Here is a 9,199-nt window from a genome sequence, read left to right on the forward strand (position 1 = left end):
AAAATAAAAACTGACCTTTTTGTAACCTTAGCAAACTAGAATTCACATACAGGAGAGTGGTGACAATCATACTTTGGGATCAGAGCGACCAGAGTTCAGATTTCAGCTCTGCCACTTAGTGGCTGTGTGGTGCAATGCCGAACACTTAGTCTCTCCAAGATTAACATTATCTTCTCTAAAATACTTAACAGATAAGATGAAATTATTGTAGGGGCACCTGGGTGGCTCAGTGGGTTAAAGCTTCTGCCTGAGGGAGCCTGCTTCTCCCTCTGCCTCTGCCTGCCATTCTGTCTGCCTGTGCTCGCTCTCTCTCTCTCTGATAAATAAAAAAAATAATAAATAAATAAAATAAAGCCTCTGCCTGCAGCTCGGGTCATGATCCCAGGGTCCTGGGATTGAGCCCCACATCGGGCTCTCTGCTCTGCAGGGAGCCTGCTTCCTCCTCTCTCTCTGCCTGCCTCTGCCTACTTGTGGTCTCTCTTTCTGTCAAATAAATAAATAAAATATCTTTTTAAAAAGATGAAATTATTGTGAAGATAAAATGAAATTCTGTACAGAGGTGACGAGCATGTGATGTCTAACACATACTGAGATTCAATACATGTTAGCTAGCTTGGAAGTTGAAATGTCTTGATATTTTATGAATTGGTGCCTCTTGGGCTACGTTCTCTTGGCAGGCAATGCTTTCATGTTCTCAGGAGGTCAGGCTATTAAGATTTCTCACATTTCCCTGTGGAGGATGTCCTTGAAAGAGCAGTTTTTTTTGAAATGATTATTCAGCTTACTCTGTGTAAATTTCACAAATTTTCTGTGTCCACCTAAAATCTTACACATGTATTCTCCTTAGTCCAGACCCCCTGGGGGTCTTAGTATTTTCCAGTCTCAACTTGAAAATTTGGATACCTATCAGAATCTCCAGGGTGTTTTTCGAAGCACACATGTCTGCATCCCACCTCAGACCAATTAAATCAGTTTCTCTGAAAGAGGGGACCCAGTCACCTGTAGTTTTAGAAAGCTTCTCTAGTGAGTCGAATGAGCAGAGAGGATCGAGAACCACTGCTCTGCATATCCTTGCTCTTGCTGCTCCTTCCAGCCTTACCTACCACGACGCTTCTCTCCCTTGCCCACCGTGCTCCAGCCATCGTTTTTGTTCATTTGCCAAAGTTGTTCCTACTTTTTAGGGCCTTTGCACGCACTGTTCCCTTAACCTCGAATGCAACAACTCAAATTGTTCATCAAGTATCAACTGAACTGTCACATTTTCAGAGGGTCACATGATCGCCCTTCATCCTGCTTTATGTCCTTTCTCACATTTGTTGGTGTTTGAGCTATTGCTAATTCACTTGCTTGTTTAATACCTGTGTCCTCACTATCATATGAGATCTATGAAGGTAGAGCCTTTATATGATTCACTCATTATCGTATGCCCAGAGCTCAGGAGAGTATCTGTTCTAACGTACTTAACTAAACATTTGTTGCATAAATTATTCTTGTCTGCCATTCCTGACATCATCGTATGACATCATTTTAACAATCAATTCTTATGAGGTATTCACAGAACAATCATTTCCTTATAAGCTAGACTTGTGGCTTCTCTATGTCTCATGCCCCTTTACACAATTTATAATGTTTATCAATTTGTTAGAGGGGGAAAGGAGAAGCAGCACTGGATAAATACTCAGTATGATCATCATATATGCTGGCCTTTATCCTTTGCCCCTACTTCTTTTCTCTTACTGGTTACCATCATTCTGAAGGTTTCTTGGGTTGTAATGCGTTGAGATTTCTTTTCCTTAAACTCCTCTCTCCAGTGATCATTAAGAAGAAAATGTTTGGGACTTGAAGTCAAAGGTTTGAGTTTGAATTCTGACTCAGCAGCTTATCAAGGGAATCCATTTAACCTCCCCAGGCCTGTTAATGAAGTCAGGACACTAATAGCTCCTATCTCAAAAAAACTCTAAAAATAAAGTGAAAGGGAGGCCTGGGTGGCTCACCTGGTTCAGCATCTGCCTTTGGCTCAGGTCATGATCTTGGGGTCCTGGGATCTAGCTCCATGTTGGGCTCCCTGCTCAGTGGGGAGTCTGCTTCTCCCTTTCTGCCTTCCCCATTGCTTGGGCACTCTTTCTCTCAAATAAATAGATGAAATCGTAAAAAAAAAAAAAACAATAAGAAGCTCTAGGTAAAATACCTTATGTTTTGTGGGTATCCAGAAAACATATTTAAAAAGAACATACCACTTAAAGGCCACTTAGATTTCCCATTTTCTTTCTGTCCCTCTTGCTATTGTATAAGGTTGGGGGAAGGGACCTCCTTCTCAGTCTCCCTGCCTCCATCCTTCCCTCCTGTGGGCCGTAAACATAGATTCTGATCTTTTCCACTGTATCATCCTACTCTTCTAAAATATTGCCTAAAAATATGTGCATTTTATTTTCATGTTTCATGAAGTTCTTCATGCTCTCTCATTATAGAGGGTTTTTTATTTTTTTGATTAGTTGGTGTTGAAGGATAGAGCTTTAGAAGTAGAAGGTACCATAGAGTTCCAGACCCTTTAGCTTACAGAAGAGAAGGAAATAATAATCGATTTACCTTGAGAGGTTGTGAGGTCAAAGGAAAAAGTCACCTGCTCCCATACCACAATTACTTAGAGACAGATGTTTCTGGAGCAGATCATACTTTCTCTTCCAAGTTGAGGGAAGTCTTTTTAATAAGATTAAAGTCTTGGGGCGCCTGGGTGGCTCAGTGGGTTAAACCACTGCCTTCGGCTCAGGTCATGATCTCAGGGTCCTGGGATTGAGTCCCGCATCGGGCTCTCTGCTCCACAGGGAGCCTGCTTCCTCCTCTCTCTCTCTCTCTGCCTGCCTCTCTGCCTACTTGTAATCTCTCTCTGTCAAATAAAAAAATAAAAAAATAAAAAAATCTAAAAAAAAAAAAAAAAAAAAAAAAAAAAGATTAAAGTCTTTTTAATGTAAGATTAAAAACAAAAAGTAAGAGAAATGGAGCTGGAACTAAGATTATAAAAGCTTTCACAATGTGCCAGCTAAGAGAACCAATGGGAACAAGTCCATTCATGAAGCTGCATTAAGAAATCCCAGATATGGGGCGCCTGGGTGACTCAGTGGGTTAAGCCGCTGCCTTCGGCTCAGGTCATGATATCAGGGTCCTGGGATCGAGTCCCGCATCGGGCTCTCTGCTCAGCAGGGAGCCTGCTTCCTCCTCTCTCTCTCTCTACCTGCTTGTGATCTCTCTCTGTCAAATAAATAAATAAAATCTTAAAAAAAAAAAAGAAATCCCAGATATAATCCCAGTCATAATCGAGACTCTATGTTGATTCATTACTATTAGATGCCATTGTTTTGTAGACAGAACTGGGAAAAACAATTTCCAAATCAAACTTAACAGGACAGGTTTTTTAAAAAGATTTATTTATTTCTTTGAGAGACAAGAGAATGGGAGGAGGGGCAAAGGGAGAGAGAGAGACAGAGAGAAGCCCAAGCACACTCATCACCGAACACAGAGCCAGATGTGGGGCTCTTACAACCCTGAGATCATCCCTGAGCCAAAATCAAGAGTCAGATGTTTAACCAGCTGAGCCACCCAGGCTCCCAAAGGTGGCTTATTTATTATTATAATTAATTAGTTTATTTATTTATTATGTCCCATTAGCCAACATATAGTGCCTCATCGGTCTCTGATGTAGTGTTCAATGATTCATTAGTTGCGTGTAACACCCGGTGCTCATCACCACACCTGCCCTCCTCAGGACCCATCAGCGGATTCCCCATCACTCCAACCCTTCCCTTCTGTAACCGTCTGTTATTTTTTTAATGTTTAAGGAACATTTACTTATCTCTTTCTGTAAACTGTCTATTCATGTAGTTTGCCTATTTTCCTACCAAGTTTGGTCTTTTTCTTCTTTAAGAATTCTGGATATCTTCGAGATATTAGCTCTTTGTCTGTTGCATAAGTTGCAAATATTTTCACTCAGTACCTCATCCGTAATATGTGATCCCCATTAGCCAGCCTGGAGCTAATTTCTGAAGAAGGGCTCCTTCTCCATACAAGCAAAACATGGGCAGGAGAAAATGGAATTCCTGTTTCTTGGGTGCCAGGCACTGTTCGGGGAGCTTTGTGAACATTTTCTCCGTCTGAAATATCTTTCTGTATTCTTTCTTACCTGAAAACCATATGGCTAACGTGTTTTAGAATTCATTGTTTCCCAGCTTTTATGGAGCTGCATCTTGAAATCATACCAATAAGTATTTCTGCATTGAAACATAGGACTCTGCCAAGTGATTAGGATAAAGACCACAGAGAGTTTCACTTCCTGATAGGTCAGGGTTTGCATCAAATGAGATAGGAGAAGCAGTTTTATTTTTTAGAGCTTCTCTGATTTTGGAATGGGGGATAGGAGATGTTGGAGCTCTCTCACCCTTGTGTCATAGGCCGGGGAAAGGAGTACTGGTGTTTTTTAACCAAATACATCCTCTGACTTTCACGCTTTTCTTCTTTTTCTCTCTGTTTTGTAAGGAAGGGAGGAGGGAGCACGCTGGAGAGCGTGAGGACTCAAGTGAGCACCAGGAAAAGCATGGCTTCTCTCCTCTTCTCTGCACCTTCCCGCAGCCACGGGGAGACGGAGATGTGCAGCCCCGCGGGGAGCCCAACATTCTTCATAGCGAATACTTAACCAACATCCTTTATACACTTGTTCAGCATCTGTTTGGAGGAAAAGCTGTTTGCTGCATGGGGAAGGATGCAAAGAAAGGCCTAGGTGACAGCGTGCAGCCTCATCCCCAGAGTGCCAAGCCAAGCAGCTCTGGCCCCAAACTCCCGTGTCCCTCCCAGTCAGAAGCAAAGCCCTGCAGCCGGTCTGATCTACTTTGCTTAGGGAGGTGGGGAGCGACTTCCTGCTTTCACTGCTGGGCCTTCTATGCGATTCTTAGACACTATCCCAAATTCCTCCCGGCCGCACACTCTCAGTCTCTCTGACAAGTATGATAATACTGCACATTTCTTTGTCTTATTACTTTTCTGGCTCCCTGGAAGGATTATCCCCCAGACAAATATGGTACAGGCCCTGGTGTGTAATGAAATATTGTGCCAGAAGGGCTTGTTTTGCTTCATTATCTCCACTTACCTGGGTGCATAGGACCTCCTTTGGGACTCTGAAGTTGTATGGTTTTTATATTCTGGTTTTTTTCATGACCTATCTCCTTTCTCCATCAAAACCAAACTATCTTGTCTCCTTGTGCCTTAGTGTGCTACTGAAAATCTAGTAAGTGAGGAGTGACTGGATTCGTGATCCATCTCTCCCACAGTTCTGGTCTTTGAATGATACCTTAGGTCAAAAGTGCTCTAATGACAAGCAGGTATTTTATTTTATTTTTTAAAGATTTTATTTATTTATTTGACAGAGAACACAAGTAGGCAGACAGGCAGGCAGAGAGAGAGAGAGAAGCAGGCTCTGCACTGAGCAGGGAGCCCAATGCGGGGCTCGATCCCAGGACCCTGGAATCATGACCTGGGCTGAAGGCAGAGGCTTTAACCCGCTGAGCTACCCAGGTGCCCCGACAAGCCGGTATTTCAGACCACCGCGTGTAGGTAGAGGGACTGCGAACTGAGGACCTTTACTTTCAAAATGAGCACGCCAGCCTCTGCTCAGTCTCCCTCAATTAGGTGTCCAACTCTTGATTGAGTTTGGCTCAGGTCATGATCTTCTTTAAGTTGTCAGACTGAGCCCCATGTCAGTGCCGGGCTCCCTGAGCAGTGGGGAGCCTGCCTGAGATTCTCTCCTCTCTGTCTCTGTCTCTTGCTCTGTCCTCCCCTCTGACCTCGTGTTCTCTCTCTCTTGTTCTCCCTCCCTCTCTCAAATAAATAAAGAAACCTTAAAGAACCAGTCAGAAAAAGACAAACATTCAGACTTTAAAATGGGAAAAGGACAGTAAATATACAAAAACCTTCAATCTGGGGCATCTTCATGGCTCAGTGGGTTAAGCCTCTGCCTTCAGCTTGGGTCATGATCTCAGGGTCCTGGGATCCAGACCCACATCAGGCATTTGCTCAGCAGGGAGCCTGCTTCCCTCTCTCTCTCTCTCTCCCTGCCTGCCTCTCTGTCTGCTTGTGATCCCTCTCTCTCTCTGTCAAATAATTACATTAAAAAGAAAACACTTTAGTGTGCCTGGGTGGTTCAGTTGTTAAGTATCTGCCTTTGGCTCAGGTCATGGTCCCAGGGTCCTGGGATCGCACCCCGTGTTGGATTCCCTGCTCAGTGGGAAGCCTGCTTCTCCCTTTCCCACTGCCCCTGCTTGTGTTCCCTCTCTCACTGTCTCTCTCTGTCAAAAAAAACCTTTAAGAAGAAACACTCCAATCTTACTAGTAACCAAAGGAAAAATAAGATTAACATGGAAGATTTTTCACTTTTCACGTTGGTAAAGGCTTAAAACCTGATAACATCCAGTGTTACTTGCTCCTTTACTGTCTGAAAGGGTTTTTGTAATTTTCGTGTTATTTCTTCCATAAATGTTTGATAGGATTTCCCAGTAAAACTACTTGGATCTAGGACTTTCTTTCTGGTACATTTGTTAATAATTATTTCAATTATTAAAATAGATATTGAATCATTGAGATTTTGTTTTATTTTGTGTTGTTATATAATTTTCTTTAAAATAAAAAGATTTTACTTATTTGACACAGAGAGAGAGAGAGAGAGAGAGATCACAAGTAGACTGGCAGGTAGAGGAGGAGGGGGAAGGAGGGAACACGATCTGGGTCAATCCCAGGACCCTGAGATCATGACCTAAGCCAAAACTGCTGAGGCAAACACTTAATCAACTGAGCCACCCAGACGCCCCTAACATTTTTAAGTGTGTAAGATCTGTAGTGATAACTCTCTTTTAATTTCTGATATTGGCACACAAAAATTTTATATTAAAGGATGATCATCCAAGTGTTTTATAAAGAATTAAAAAATAAAACAAAAGCCTCCAACAATTAAAGATTAGTAAACTAAAAATCTTTATCATCTTGACAGAAGGAACTACTACATGGCCCTTAAAATGATATCAAAACTCTGATGAAATAATACTGCATGCTTATAGGGATATAAAGTTTGAAAGTTTCATAATAACAAGTGTTGTGGAAGGTATGGAGCAAATAGAACTTTTTAATTTATTTTATTTTATTTTAAATTCCAGTTAGCTAACATACAGTATACTATCAGTTTCAAGTGTAGGATTTAATGATTCAGCAAACAGTACAAACTCCAGTGCTCCTCAAGTGCCCTCCTCAATGTCCATCACCTATTTCACCCATGTCCCCACCTCCCTTCTGGAGACCTCCAGTTTGTTCCTGCAGTTAGACGTCTTTTCCTGGTTTGTCGCCCCACACTGTCTCTTTCCCTTTTTTCTTTATGTGCATTTGTTTTGTTTCTTAAATTCCACATGAGTGAAATCATATGATATTTATCTTTCTCTGACTGACTTATTTTGCTCAGCATAACTATGCAGTTGGAGCTTTTATTGAGCTTCCACTGTGGTACGAGTATAAGTTAGGAATTAGAAAACTGTGTGGTAATAACTTAATGAAGCTTAAACTACGCACACCTTATGATTCTGCATCTCTACTCCTAGATATTTATCAGTCAAAAAATCCCTATAAGTATTCAGCAACAGACATGTACAATACTGTTTATAGCAGCTGTATTCACGTTATCCCAGATTGGAAACAATTCCATTCTCTCCCCAGAAGTAGAGTGGAGAAGTACATTTTAGGTATGTTCATAGAATGGGATTCTACATAATGATGAAGAATGAACTATTGATACAGACAATGACATGTGTAAATCTCACAGGCATTATTTGGAGAGAAAGAAGTCAGACACAAAGACGTACAGACTGAATGACTCCATTTGTCTCAGTGAGCAGGCAAAATCGATCTATGGTTTTAGAAGTCAGAATAATGGTTGCTGATGGCAAGAGATGAAAAGGTAAAACTTAGACCCGTTAGAGGGAAAGTCAAGTGAACTATCAGAAAGAGAAAGTAAGAAAACAATCCCACTTACATTTGGATCAAAAAGAATAAAACGCCTAGGAATCTATCAACCAAGGAGGTAAAAGACCTGTATACTGAAAACTACCAGACACTGCTACAAGAAAAATCAAAAGACCCAAACAAATGGAAACATAGTCCATGCTCATGGCTTGGAAGAATTACCATGGTTAAAATGTCCCTACTACCCAAAACAATCTATGGATTCAATGCAATTCCTATGAAAGTTCTAATGGCGTGTCATGCGTCCTCTTTCCTGGATGAGAGCAGTGCCTTGATGTCAGCGTTCTGCTCTAAACCACGTGAACCATCCCGTGGTCCTGCAACCACTTTCCAGGACTGGCTGGCGAGTGTGGCAAGATCCTCCCTCTGACCAACGACACCACAGGAGTCCCTGAAAGGCTCACACTTGGATGGGGGTAAATGCAGGGTCAGATGGAAACATGCTGATCTAATGGGGACAAGTATGCAGAATTCGCATAAATTTTCAAGATAAACGTTGAGAGTTCCATTAGGTTTCAGGCCAAAAGGAAACTGCTTGCCAGGCCCAGAGCTAGGGCAAGGCTAAATATTCACCCTCCTCCCTGAGCAGAGGCAGTGAGGTGAGAAACTCTGGGGAGCGTGCGAGTGTTGTATGTCTCAGCAGGAGTGCGCATTCTTCATGTTTGGGGCCCGTGACAGAGCCAGGCCCCAGGTATCTGGCTCCCTGTGACAGTTTTCCTGCAGGCCAGGGGTAGGTGGGACCCTCCAAAACAGGAGACCTGAGGGCCTGGGTCTCTTGACCTGGGCAGCTGCTCAGAAGCCAAACAAGAGCCATCGATCCTGCAGGAACCGCACCGGGCGCGCGGCGGCGGAGGTGGAGAACGCCCTGAGCGAACACCCGGCGCGGCAGGATCCGCTGCGAGGAGCAGCGCGGACCCGATTCGAAGGAGGCAAGGAGGGCACAGCGGTCCTTGTGTCTGTCCGGGGGGCACTGATGCAGGTATGGGGACGCCTTGGAGGGAGGCCCAGGGGACATACATGCGCATTTACACCGTGTGGTCAGCAGAGGGCAGTGGGGCCTCACACGTGCGTGTGTGTGTGTGTGTGTGTGTGTGTGTGTGTGTCTGCATGTGCGTTTGTGTGCGCGCGCACGAACCTGAAGGTTTGCCAACAA

The sequence above is a fragment of the Mustela putorius genome, unplaced genomic scaffold, assembly GCF_011764305.1.
Source record: "Mustela putorius furo isolate JIRA1106 unplaced genomic scaffold, ASM1176430v1.1 tig00004043_pilon_pilon_pilon, whole genome shotgun sequence".
NCBI lineage: Eukaryota > Metazoa > Chordata > Mammalia > Carnivora > Mustelidae > Mustela > Mustela putorius.